The sequence below is a fragment of the Bombus flavifrons genome, chromosome 5 (genome assembly GCF_040668555.2).
Source record: "Bombus flavifrons isolate JBK064 chromosome 5, iyBomFlav1_principal, whole genome shotgun sequence".
NCBI lineage: Eukaryota > Metazoa > Arthropoda > Insecta > Hymenoptera > Apidae > Bombus > Bombus flavifrons.
In genome coordinates, this window is record NC_138446.1 from 12633455 (window position 1) to 12647308 (window position 13854).

Sequence of the window (13854 nt, forward strand, 5' to 3'; positions counted from 1 at the left end):
TACCGGTTAATTGAAGTGAATGTGAAGTATCTCCAGTTCGCCTCCGCCGGTTCGTCGTAGAATCCGCGAAGGTAGCAGGCTCAGGGAGCCAGAGTTAATTTATAAAACAAAGAGTAACTATAATTATTATCGCAGTGCCGGACGAGAAAGGGCTGAGGTGAAATTGTGGCCAGAGGTGGGGCACGATGGTAAAATGGTAGGAGGTCGTGGTGCTCTCTGCCAATTAAAACTTACGAACTCGAGCCAGTTTCTAGCTATCTCCCTTCCTCGTCGTTTTCACCCCTCCGTGTTCTCTCTCTCCGTCGCTTCTCTTTCTCGTTTTCTAATCGGTTTTCGAGACTTGCGCCAGGATCTAGCGCCCGGCCTATCGATGTCTCGTTATAGTAGTTTAACTTTAATTGCGCCCTTCCACCGTTCGATGCTGCCTCACAACCGGATGCTGCTTCCAATGTACACTTCCGTCGCCCGGGGTACGGCAACGCTTTATGAGGGCTGATGTCGAACGTTAAGCTGATTGGAGTTTCCGCATAAAAATCTGACTGTCGAATGAACCACGTTGCAGTTAGGATACTATGCAGCTTGTTTATTATCGAACTCTAATAACGAGTTTCAAGCTAAACTCCAACTAAAATGTTTGCCGAAGTTTTAATGGAACTCTCGTTTGATCGATGTGTTTGACAGAAATCGAGGATATACTTTCTTCTGTTGAATCTCGGTTCATCTAACTTCTGGAATTCCATGTACAGTAGAGCCTTGTCCGAACGCAATGTTTCCTGCTAACAGATGCTTTCTCGCTATCGTTATATACGTAATACGTGTCGTTATACGTATAAATAATAATTTCTTGTTTAATCGATACGGTGAAAGAACCGGTTTAATGGAGGATGAACTGTTTACACCGCGGTCACCGAACGCTGAAATAGTGGACGTTGCAGCGTCTATCGAAGCGTAACATTGTAATGCATACTAGCAGTCATACAAGCTACGTCCGTCAAATTTGACGTTCGTTGTAGCGGCGATAACAAACGACAAACGTTCGACGTTTGTCAACCTATCTGCACGGACCTTGTTGCATTTTACCTATTTTTACGGATTTAGCCGCGCGAACGGTAAATTCATATACGTTCTCAGGAAACTTTGATGCTACATGGCGCGCTATTTTTTTGAGCTATATAGACGATACATCATAGTACAATTTTATTCGCAATGAATGCTACTTTTTCAATGATAGTTTATCACATAGTAGTTTATCTTTGGCAGATTAATTGAAACATATTTCGTGGATAAATGCAGGCAAAACTGATGGACCGTCACGAGTTATCCAACGTTATTTCGCAAATGTTCAAAATTTATTAGAAACAAATTTGGTGAGTTTTCAAGTTCATAAAGTTATAAGAGATCCAAAATTCTAAGTTCTAAGAAGTTCGAACAACTTCGAAGATTAACACTGCGCAGTTCAGAAAGTTGGCCAAAGTTGAAAACCCATTTGATTACACGAGCTAATCAAAAATGATCTTTACGTAACGATTTCTATCTAATCTCTTCGTGTTTTGTGTTACATACTGACAAGTAGAATGAGACTCCAAGCTGCGATAATTCTTAACGAAAGACGTAAGTATTAAACTCATACATAGATCTCAACAACGTGTTTTCGAAGTAATGTTTAGCCTCGATAAAATATTAAAATATAACAGATATAACGTAAGACTAATTTCATTTATCGACATATAATTGTATAATTAAGGATTGTTAATGATTAGGATAAGATTTCTTTTAAATGAATGCAGTAAATATCATCTTGTAGAGTAGTGGAAAATAATCGGAAGAAAGTTTAACCGAGAAAGTGCAGACAAGCTATTTTACCTTGCTTACCAAGTTTACGAGAGATGTAGAATAAGCTATCTCCCATAATCCTTCCTTCATTAGTTGGGATCTCTTGATGATTTAAACTTTGCATATTAGAACGACGCCTTAATAATCTCAATTCCTTGTACCATGTTAATGTGCAAATTTTTCTTTTATAAACTATTACTTCGAAAGACACGATCCAGCGTGGAATATATACAACAATAGGGTATATATATATATATGGTATATATTCGAAAATCGATTTAAACGAGTTATAATATGTTGTTTTACGTAATTATGATGCTCACGAAAAAGCCAACCATTTCAGTTCGATTTTACTGTAGTTTTCAAATGAAAAATGTATTTTGCCAAAAATAAGCAAGTGTGGGAACACTTTTGAACGATACTGTATATTCGCTACCATATGCGATAGAAGGTTGGTTGCACTCTCATCTTATAACTAAAAACCTGCCAAAGTGCAATTACTGTAACTGTATTCTGTCCGCAGATTATCCTCTTAATTGTAGTAGCGTCTCCCGATGTAGAATTAAATTCGATGTTCCAAATGAGATTCAGACTCGTTTAAATCATAAAAATCAACGTAAACATTTTCTTCATTTTCTCAAAGATATTCATCTGTATCACCAGTTACGATATTGTAACATACCGACTTAGTTCTAACTTACACTATATCCCGTTAATCTAACTTCAGATTAGTCGTACTGTATCGTACTCCAATTGTACCGTATAGACGCTATAACTTATGTTTGTAACTTGCCTTGTTCCATTTTACACTTCGTTGTTTTCTATATTCCTGTTATGTATTTTGTTAATCGCAGTTGCTAATAACCACGAAGATACGACCTTAATTAAAATAAATAATAATAATAAAGTTGGTGGATACAGGCAAATGAACGTATAAGGTTTCCATTATTTTCTCTTTTCCTCGGATCGATTTCAATCGCGTGGCTGTTGGTGATTCCAATACGGAGGAACATCGAGCGTAAATCAAAGACACATCCGGGCCCGATTATATTCGACAGAGGCTGCCTCGATTTCTTCCGACAGCGACGGTTCTGTCCTCGTTCTAGTTTTGTCCCGGGGATCCATCGTCGGCAGGAAGCAATTCGTAGTTTTCCAATCAGAGAACGAGACAGCCGCGCTCATTTTCCGGGGAGTACGCGAGTTGCATTATATCTGGAAACCGGAAGCGGTCGATCAGAGAAGACCGCGGTAGAACTCCCAAGCTGAAGAGAAACCCCGCACGTTTCTCGTTCCCGTTTTCTTTTCCCGCGGGAACGCTATCCGTGATATTATCTCTATTGTTCCTTTAATCGAGAAAATCAAGCTTTTTTTCGGCCGGTCGGTATTTCTACGTCAAGCGGTGAATTGGCTCTTTCGTCGATTAATAGTTCTGTACGTTACGAAAGTATGCGTAACTGATTGTTGGAAAGCGGCTGAAGCACGGGTACGGTGATTATTCGATGATTTCTTACGCGTTTATGCGAAATTTAGAGATGCAAAAACAAGATACGAAGTTACTCTACGCTTCGTTTTCATGATATCAAATGTTTGCATTCGTATAAGACGTATTATACTAAATAATATGAAATTTAATATAGCTGAATCCTATTAGTTAGTATAGTATATCATGCTATGATAAGTATAGTGGTGTGACAATACTTTTTGTAGCCAGCGTATAACGTGTAACGATACACGAAATATGCAAAGCAGAGCAGCGGTTATAATTTTTAAAGATTAAAACGAGTTTCTGTTTAAGTTCCATTTCTTTGGTTGCGTTCATGAAACTATCAATTTACATAAATGTTGGTAAGTGATTACAACTTAATATCTGTTTGTAAATGTTAGATATCTTTTTAGTTTTGTTTCTTGTTACAGCAGCCATGCTTTATCGACTTTACGCTACAAAAACAATAAGTTAAGCATTTCGTTATATCGTTGCTGATACTTGACAAAATTCGCTTGGAACTTAGAAAGATCCGCAGGTAAGAAGAGCTTGGTTTTGCAGTGAATGCACGTGATCTGTACTAAAGTTGTGCAAGTTGTATAAATATCAGATATAGTTGTGTGTACATTGTGTTCAATGGTTAAATCGACAAACTTTGCCAGAATATTCGAGAGATCGTTGGAAACGAAAGACGTTTTACAAACGATGGATCGGTTCAGCTCCGTTAACGAAATATGGATCGATATGCCGATACTTTCCAGTTATCGGGTTAGGAGATTATATTCTCGTTCTGATTGAGACGAGCTGTTCTTGTTTGTAGTGTTTGTGTTCTATAGCGATAAGAGTAAAATATTGACTTAGCTAATGATGTCCTTATGCAAGGCAGCGGTGCTAACATCGTCACCTACTCCACTCGTCCTTTAAGTACTCGCGATGTCGCGCCGAGGAGAGTGTGCCGCGCAGTTTGGCATACGTTCGTCGAGTTTTCCATTCCAGATATATATATCAGGTCTGTAAGTATGAAACCGGAATTTGCATATAGATGGCCCTAGCTGATAATGTAGTTATCACTAAACTGCGTCATTGATGCCAAAAGTTTTTGTTGACATCTCACAAACATTTTCGACTCAGAACAATACAAGTTTCATACAACAGCATAGTTTCTAATAGCGTTGAACATGTCAAATTTTGTGCCTGGAAGCTACGATTTGCGGACAGCATTTTCTATTACCATTTGAAGAAAACTGCTGCAGAATCGCATCGAATGCTTGTCGAAGCTTACGGTGAGCATGCTCTTGGTAAATCACAGTGCTTTGAGTGGTTTAAAAAATTCAGAAGTGGCAATTTTGACGCGAGGAACGAAGAACGTGGAAGACCACCGAAAAAGACCACCGAGCTGTTAAAACCTGGCGAAACCGTTAATACCGAGCGCTACCGACAACAAATGATCGATTTGAATCAAGCTTTGCGTGAAAAACGACCAGAATATCAAAAAAGGCAACACAAAGTAATTTTGCTTCGTGATAATGCACCATCGCATACAGCAAAACCGGTCAAGGAAACGATCGAAGCGTTCAGTTGGGAAATACTTTCGCACGCGGCTTACTCACCAGACTTGGCTCCGTCCGATTACTATTTATTTGCATCGATGGGACACGCACTTTCCGACCAGCACTTCACTTCTTACGAAAATGTACGAAAATGGCCCGATGACTGGTTTGCCTCAAAAGAGCGACAGTTTTTTTTGGCGTGGCATCCACCAATTGCCAGACAGGTGGGAACAATGTATAGCTAGCGATGGGCAATACTTCGAATAAAATATTTTTAATCATTTTCATACAATAAACGTGTATTTTCTATACAAAAATTCCGGTTTCATATTTACATACCTGGTACAGCTGTTGCGACTGAAATGAAATTTCAGAGTCTATCTATATTTGCTTTATAATTTATTTGTATCAAACTAGTTCGATTCTGGACTTTAAACTTTCACCGTGGTTAGATGGCGTATTTCTGATTTTGTTCTGATGTTTTTCGGAACTGTCTTGAAAAGGTAGACTGGAACGTTAACGAAACGGTGGGAATGGAACGCAACATACTAACGAAAATGCGATCTAAAGTATAATTCTACTTTATAATTTTTTCATGTGCACTTTGAACAAAATAGACTCAAGATTACGTTTTCGCACGGTCGTGCCAACATTTGATACCGATATTTCTTTTCCATTGTTCAGCAGCGGAAGACGAGAGAATCTTCGCTGTCCTTTTTTGTCGATCGTTCGTTATAGCGATTCAGTCAGCGGAATCGGTTTCCAACTCATTTCAACCGATAAAAAATTCCGAGTGAAAAATCGTAGCCGCCTAAAAAGTTGAGGTATTTGCATTTTGATTTTTTTATGCCGCGCCTGCAATTTCACGCTCGTGTTTCGAAATAGACTATTCTGCTGTCATATTGCACGTTCAAAAGGTACCAACAATATGCCAATCGTTTCGTATTTCCTTTGAATGATACCGCGTATTCTGTCGCCTTTTTTTTTAAATTTCGTTCCTATGTATTTTAGGGAAATTAGAAGATGGGTACTTCACAGTCTGTAGGAATATTACGATACTTCATGATGTGATAATAAATTGGAGAAAGAGACATTTTCGCTTTCCAATCGTTGCACCCTTGCATATCATGTCACCACGATAATAGTTATTAGTATTAATAACAAATGAAGTTGAAAATCCCATTAACGTAACATTATTTTATCATCCGATGAAACGAAATCTCTGAGAGAAAGTTGTTTTGCTTACAGGATATCACGTATCTGGTCGTATAATAAAACAAAAAGATCTTTTCAGGTCAACTTTTTTTCAAAAAAACGGAGGTCCGAATAAAAAAATGGTATTCAACGGTATCAATTTGTTCTTTTCACCCAGAATCAACCCTTTTTCAGGGATGCACTTGTTACGCGATACCCTTTGCGTATCACTAGGATGCCTCGTATTATAAAAGCAAAAAATCCAATTTCTTGTTAAAGTTCCAGAGTATCGTATAAATTCTAAACGACGTTAATAACTTTAAATAAAGCATAGCACGAGCTATTAATTTTGTCATTTCATTAGTAGTTCCTATTTAAGTAGAATGATATATTTTCTCTGTTTCCATTGTGACAGAAAACGTGAAAAATATTATCTCTAAAAATTCTTGAAAAGAAGTATATATATAATATATGAAATATATAAAATATATATAAAATCACCAGCAGCTATGCCATCAATCGATTTAATTATTTTCATTGAAATAATTTCAATGCCGATTACTCGATCGGTGAAAGTATTTCTTCGGCGAAAATCGAGGCCCGATAGATTTATCGCGCGTCGTTTTAAATCCAGGATCGCAAATCCCTCTTCGAACGACAATTGATCGAGCCCAGTTTCATCTGCGATAAAACTTTTAGCAATAAAGTTTGCGTAGGTAAGAGGTAGTCCATGAAGCAGGCGATACGAAAGAGTGAAGCGGCTAAAATGAAATTCTATACGTATGTACACGTGGAGGATGGGGCTGTGGTGATAAACGCGTTAGACAGAAGCAATTGGAATCCAAAGTGTTCCATCTGAGTTCTCCTACCGAACGACCATAACCTCGTTTCCGGAGATAATGTGTGGCTTGCCTTCGACTATTCTCGAAATTGTCGTGTATCGTGTTCTGATCCTGGCCCGCAGTACCTCGAATAACCATTGTCGGCGATCCGCACTGTTCGCGAAATTTCCTAATACGTGGATCGTGTGGCCCTTTCATCGGTTACGCTCTACAAACGAGTTTTGCTAATAATGGAAAAGTCCAGTCTAGAGGAAATATCGGCGATATATTTTTATTTTTCGACAACGTTATTGGAGCAGCTTGTAGAACATAATAGAACGGTTTTCTGACGGCATCTACTGCCGTCTCTGTGAAGTGAAAAATGAGATAAATAAGAAGTTTAAGTTGTTTGAAAAAATTACGAGCATTCGAACACTCCTGGAAACTTTTTACGTATATATTGTACGTACAAAACATTTGGAAATCCATTAGCTTTGCGACGAGACACGGATATCGTAATTGTATTGATAAAATTTGAAACGAATCTGACAATGTATATAAAAGTTTCAGGCAATTTTATGAAAGCATACATTTTGCAAAAATTACCGAAACATTAAAACAATTAATTATTCGATATATTAATGAGCCACGATATTTAGCGAGGATATCTTCAACGCTGATCGTATGTTTCAAACTACTATTTATTAATGCTGTATACTAATTTTTCATTAAGTACACGTTTGCGATAAATCGTCTCGTTACTTTTCTATACATTTCCGAATTAGTTTCAAATCTTATCGTTATAATTACGATAGCCGCGTCTCATTACAGTGTTAACAAATTTTTCAAAGAGTTTCGTACGACACGCGCAACGTGTTTATACAAATTTTCCGTGATAACTGTTCGAATACTTTCGTGTGCTACTGTATACCTTCCGAGTGCTTTGTAAAACCTTCTGAAAAGTATTTATTTATAAGGCAGCAATCGCTTTTAATTCAATTGGAAAAGTTTGCTTCTTTTTATAAAATCTTTCTTAGTAATGTATACGAGCTCGAGCCACATTTGAGTCAAGAGAAACGAAAGGTGGGTTGGAGCTACTAAAGGTAGTTGAAGTACTTTCGTCGATTACGAAAATTCTCGGTACAGGTTGCACGAATCGTCGTAGATGTATAGTTTGACTGAAAGTTTCGAATACCGGGCGGGATTAACGAAGAACTTACACGAAAGGTTAATAATTTCACAATAGGGTTCGGCATTCCTCGCCTTGTCCCATAGTTTTGCCTCGTTACCATGCAAACTAATCCGAGCTATCATACCGTTTAGCCTCGTTAGTTGTAGCTCGACGAAAAAAGCATCGTTTACCTTGGAAAATCGGTCACTTAGTTTTTTTACGACGCGTACGATAAACTTCATTACTATCTGAAAAGTTGCTGCGACATGTTGCAAATTTCTATGAGTTCGTTTTTAGAAAATACCGATTGGAGAAATTCCTGCTATTGATTATTTCCTTTTCGTGAAAAAGAAGTATTTACAGATACCTAAAAGATTTTCTCAGATTTCATAACTCTCTTAGATGCGCTGAAACTACTTGGAACTTTTCTAAAATCTTCTCAGATTTTCCGATAGGATTCTTGGACGTTCGAGACTACCCTTAAGGGTCTATCAATGTTCCATATTTTGCGTGTATTGAACGAATTCTTGAATCTCTGCGAAACTAAGTCTCGCTTATTCAGCCTTTCATTTTCTGCGACTCAGTTATTCAAGACTCGGTTATTTTTTAATTAAAGACGTAGTTGATTCGCAGGTATTTCATCTTTTGCGTCGAACGAGACTCAGAAATTGCATTTCTAATTAGCGATACATACGTAAGTTCTCGTGCCGACATTACGATGTAATGCGTTCAACATTGAGAGGCATTCCTCCATTGCTATTCATACGTGTTTCGACGTCTGCTTAGAAATTAATAAGCATAGCTTCGACTTATTCGAGCGAGACTAAGCAACGGGATAACATGCTGTTGCTACGAGCGTGTGGCAAATATTTCCCTTCATACGTAATTTCTCCTAAAGATGCTTAGTCCGAGGTAATATGCGTATAAATCAAACCTTGACAAATTAAATGATCAGGTAATGGAGATAATACAGGTATCACCGAAGTTCCTTTAAATATATGGCTTGTTTACAGAAAGATATAGAAGTGAAATACAACGATCGATGAAGGAAAATTTTTAATCGATATTGCTATGAATCTTATTATCGTTTGTACTAAATAATTCTTTTATCATATTGGTAACAATCATCTATTTTTATATTTACTCGTTGCTCTTATCAAATACGAATTCATTTCGTAAAATTGCCTGGTCTTTTTATGCTCCTCATATAATTTCGTAAATGTTCTTTTTCCCGCCACTATACACTATACAGTACTATAGTTCGTTTAGACTTTGTGGATAGCTACTTACACTATCTATCTACTTATTTCTGTCGCAGTCCGTGGATACGATATAACCGAAATGGAGGAGTTTGTAACGCCGTAAATAATAAAAGTACCATTGGCTGTGGTGATCGTTTGTTATTATGAGTATTTCGACACGTTTTGTAGGCATTCGACTTGGAGCTCCGTTCGAGAATTTATATATCCTGGGTTGGCCGTTTCGCGGACGTAGCTCGATTGTGGCAACATAAGTTACCAGCGGAGAAACTTGGCCAATAAATAATTCTTTGGTAAGGTGTCCGCTACTCGAGCGGAGACGGAGCGGAATACGCGAGGGGTGGCTAGCTGGTTGGCTAGCGAAACGATACGATGGCGAGGGCGTATCGAGAATAAAAAGAGCGGCGGAGGGGAGAGAAATAAGGAAATAAGAAATTCGACGGGAGCGTGGCAACAACAAGGGCAACAACAATAAATAGGACGATGGATTTCGTACGCGATGCCGCGAGTTTCCACGCCGCTTTTATATAAATAACCCGGAGACGAAGGTTCAATGTTGCTCGTAAAACTGAATTATGTTCTCCTTTTCCCTGCCTTTTCCATTTCCTTCGTATTTTCCTCCTGTTACTCAGACTCATCCGTGATTGTTACCCGCTGGGTTTGTGATTATTCTGTATGTGGCCGAGTAGATGCGAATTACATGTCTCTTTCTTTACGAGAGTGATTTATAGCGTCTTAGAAAATGCTGGTTTCCGAGTAAATGCTGAATCGAACTTTTCACGATATGGAATGTAAATGTGTATATATCGTTCAATCGATCGATCAATATCAATGATATTAATAATGAATGTAATAAACGATACGCTTATTCGTAACACTTACTGGGAAATTGGCATAGATTTTGTACCTCGATCAGTATCTTACGCTACAAGATACATGTAATGCAAATGGAATAACACATTCGCGATAAAATAATCAGACAGTAAAATCAGCGAAGAGCATCCAGTTTGTATTAAATATCAGGAGGTGTCCCAATACTCTGTTCTTGAACATCTGACTTGGAAACTCGAAGGTCTCGTATTCCCCTTGTTAGTCCAATTAGTCGTTGTACAAAGCCCCGTGAATAAAATGTTTTCGCTTGAGAGATAAATGAAGTATGCACATCGTTGCCTTCGGTGCTTCTATGGGTGAAAAGTCTGCCTTTCAAAGCGGCTTTAAGTGAACATTGATAGACATCCATTCATGGACACTGTTTCACGATAGCGTATTACTCCTATATTGTGTAGCAAGTCTTCGATAAATTTCAGCTTTCGATATACCTTCAAGGTACAAAATATGAATCACAGGAAAGCTGTTCTTCCTCCAATAATGGTGCAACCATTTTGATGTTTCTATGCGCAATTCCGATATATAATACGTACTCGATAATCGTAATTGAATATGCGCCTCCTTGACGATGTAATGGCTGAACGAGAAAGTATATAAATTGGAGCGAGAGGACGTTAACGAGATACGTCTTCTTTTAAGATTTCGTTCTTGAATCTCGTCACCGAAATAGATGAGCCATTATTCATTGGAAACTCGGATATTTACGGCATAGTTTGTGGAACGTTTGGTTAAAAGAATTTAGATCGGTGCATAAGATTGACTAGGACGAGGTAGAAAAAGTAGAATATTCGGGTTGGCAATGACGAAGCCGTTTCGCATAGACGCGTAGACGAGTTTCGCATCGACTGACACCAGCCCGGCGTAATAGATTCCTTTCTCATTCTGTGCTCGTTACGGCATCGCGATATCGTTCCTCTTCTTCCGCTTTTCCACAGCGAGATGAGCCGTGCTGTACATCGGTTGGAGTGCAGAATCACCATCGTAAAAACTAGTCGTTCCCTTCAATGCGCATTTGTCAGCTGAAGATGCAGGCAGCATTGTCGAGTTTGCAACGCTCTATTGTTTGCGTACCCTTGTTTCAGAATGAGAAGCTTCATAGAGCGTAGAGACGTTGGCGAACATTACATTTCTGATACTGTAATCTCGTTTCGCGAGCAACTCTCGCGAAACAGCTTCGCGTTCGAGAGGCAAATTATACAATAATCGATGGTTTATTATTTAATAACGTTCAAAGAGAAAACAGAACGTTAGCAAAGGACTATTTAGCCGTGTAGAAAACGGCAACTCGAAACGCTCGAGTTTGTTGAAAATCACGATATTGTTACAAACGACGACCAACGATGCGTTAACGCGCATCGTTTCCGTTTTATTTTCGCTTTCAGTCCGTTTGAAGTACAGCACCGGGGCAATATCAGCTAAATTAATCATGTTATAAATTAGGCTGCACAATTTCCTTGTGTAAATGCGTTTCAAAGTAATTTCTTATTCAGCGTGTAGAATTACGAGAATAACGAAGTCTGAATGTAGTTTCGGAACGAAGCGTTCTAATTGCGCGAGAATAATCGGAATACTTTGTTTCAGTCATTTTAATTTCTGCTTTGCATAAAGGAATATTTCGCGGAAAGTATGATACGAATGTAACATCGAACGAATAACGGATGTAAATTTGTAATTAATTAAATATAACAATTTGAAACTCCAAACAGAGGCTTAGCCGCATAAGTTGCGACTTAGAGAAGTCTTTGGCGTCGTAATAAACTCTACGAGCAAATTTCCACACGATCGCGAGAATTTCATCGTGCTGTTTACAAGTTTGACGAAGGTCCGCGCGAACTGTCCGCAGATTTTAGCTCGGCGCTGATACAACCGAGAATAAAAGCGAGGAAACGGCATCCAGCTGGATTAAAAGGAACGACGTGGCAAGTTCGCGAGGAATTATCTAAACCTCTAATCTGTATTTCGACGAACTTGCCAGTGAAATCGTTGCTAGCGTTCATCAGTCTAGTGTAGGACAAACATTTCGAGGTAAAGATGTACAAGAAAGGGAAGGAAAGCTCGTAACAGGAGATTTCCATTTAGAGAGATTTTCACGAAACCTTTGGGGCTGATATCAAACTGTAAGGGCTCACGCGAAATAACACGGTTGGAAAGCGTTTCTTTCCAAATCTAGAATCGTTGTCCGGACAGATCGCGTGAACCTCATCGCCTTTGTGTTGGAGAAATTTCCTACATCGTCCGTCTGTGTAAGCAGTTTAGATAGAGGAAATATTTCGGTTCCCAATTTGTTAGCTTTAATAGAAGACAATTGCGAATAGGCATCAGGTTTCATCCTATGACGATGTTGCTTTACTCTTATAATTTCTATAAAAATGGAACGTTGGATACACGAATATTTGTGCAAGAAAAAGGTGTAAAAGAATAAAAGTAATGGCTGGCAGTGTATTTTATAGCGTCGATGATAATCACCGTTCAAGATATTTAGAAATGTCAAGCGTGTCGATTAAATACGACCGTATCACAGATTACTAAATCTTCGATAATGCGTCACGTAACAACCTAGTGGACTATCTCGTTGTGATTAATTCGCCATAATTCGCGTATAAACCGCGTATTAAACGAGACTACGAATGTGTAAGCGAGTACGTGGCGCAACGTGCACACCTTAAAATCTATGAAACCATAAATTTATCTTGTAGGGAAAAAAATACGTAGCCCTTGATTCCAAGGCATTATGTCGTAAACGGTTCTATCGCAAAATCTTCAAGTCGTAAATGTAAGAGTGTAGGCGGTATTCATAAAAGCGGAGTTCGCTGCTTACGGAAATTGTAGCGCTGTTCGGATACGTGTCCCTCGAACAGGTTGAACGTTGGCCAGGGGTGAGTTTCAAAGGGCGGTTCGAGTCCATTTATTATCCCCATTATCATGCCAGTGAACTCTGTCTCTCTATTCCCGGGGGAATAAGCTATGCGTCTATAGATATAGTATCGCGTTAGCCCTTTTCTCTCGACAATGCTGCCGTTCGTAGCTTGTTTCGTTGTCGAAGTATAATCAACAGTGTCGATACTCTGGCACCATGTTCGATCAAGTTTTGCCAACCGATTCCTCGTACACTCTATTCTCCGTAGTTCGATGACACGAGAGCTTTCTCGCTATTTAATGCCTTCTGAACGATGGTAATTTGCTTGGCAATCGGTAAAATTTACAATGGGATTGTATTAACCGTAATTAAAGGACTTATTGTTTCCATAAATGCCGATATAAATGCTGTGTAATTTATTCGTTATTTCGTTTTCTTTATTAGGAATTGTAGTTTTATTTTCTTTATATGTACTTCTTTCTTCTTTCGATTTCATATGTAATTATTAGATGGCGGATTTTTACGAATTTATGGAAAATTTAGAGACGTCAAGATTTACATAACGCATCCGATACATCGAAGTATATAAAATATTCAAAGTAATATAAGACTCGTTACGTTTTTTAATAATTTCGATCACGAAAATATGAATTTACATAAAAATCTGCGGTCTAATGTTTATCTTTTAATAAATAGAACGAATGACGCGACTTACTCCTTTCGACTTATTTATGTAACGTCTGGTTAATTTCCCGAGTTTTCCATAAAAACCTGTACAGCCACGGAACCATTTCGTTT

At 38.4% G+C, this 13854-nt stretch overlaps 1 protein-coding gene across 3 annotated transcripts in view; it reads left to right on the top strand.

Annotated features, from left to right (window-relative positions):
• Positions 1-1557: 1557 nt before the first annotated feature.
• LOC138179868 (TWiK family of potassium channels protein 7) overlaps positions 1558-13854 on the top strand; it is a 322181-nt gene continuing 309884 nt past the window's right edge. For 2 of the 3 annotated variants that reach the window (XM_069113087.1, XM_069113092.1), the window contains exon 1: positions 1558-1611. The gene's annotated coding sequence lies outside the window, so the exon portion shown is untranslated. The remainder of the gene's footprint in view (positions 1612-13854) is intronic. The other variant, XM_069113090.1, reaches the window with a different exon arrangement.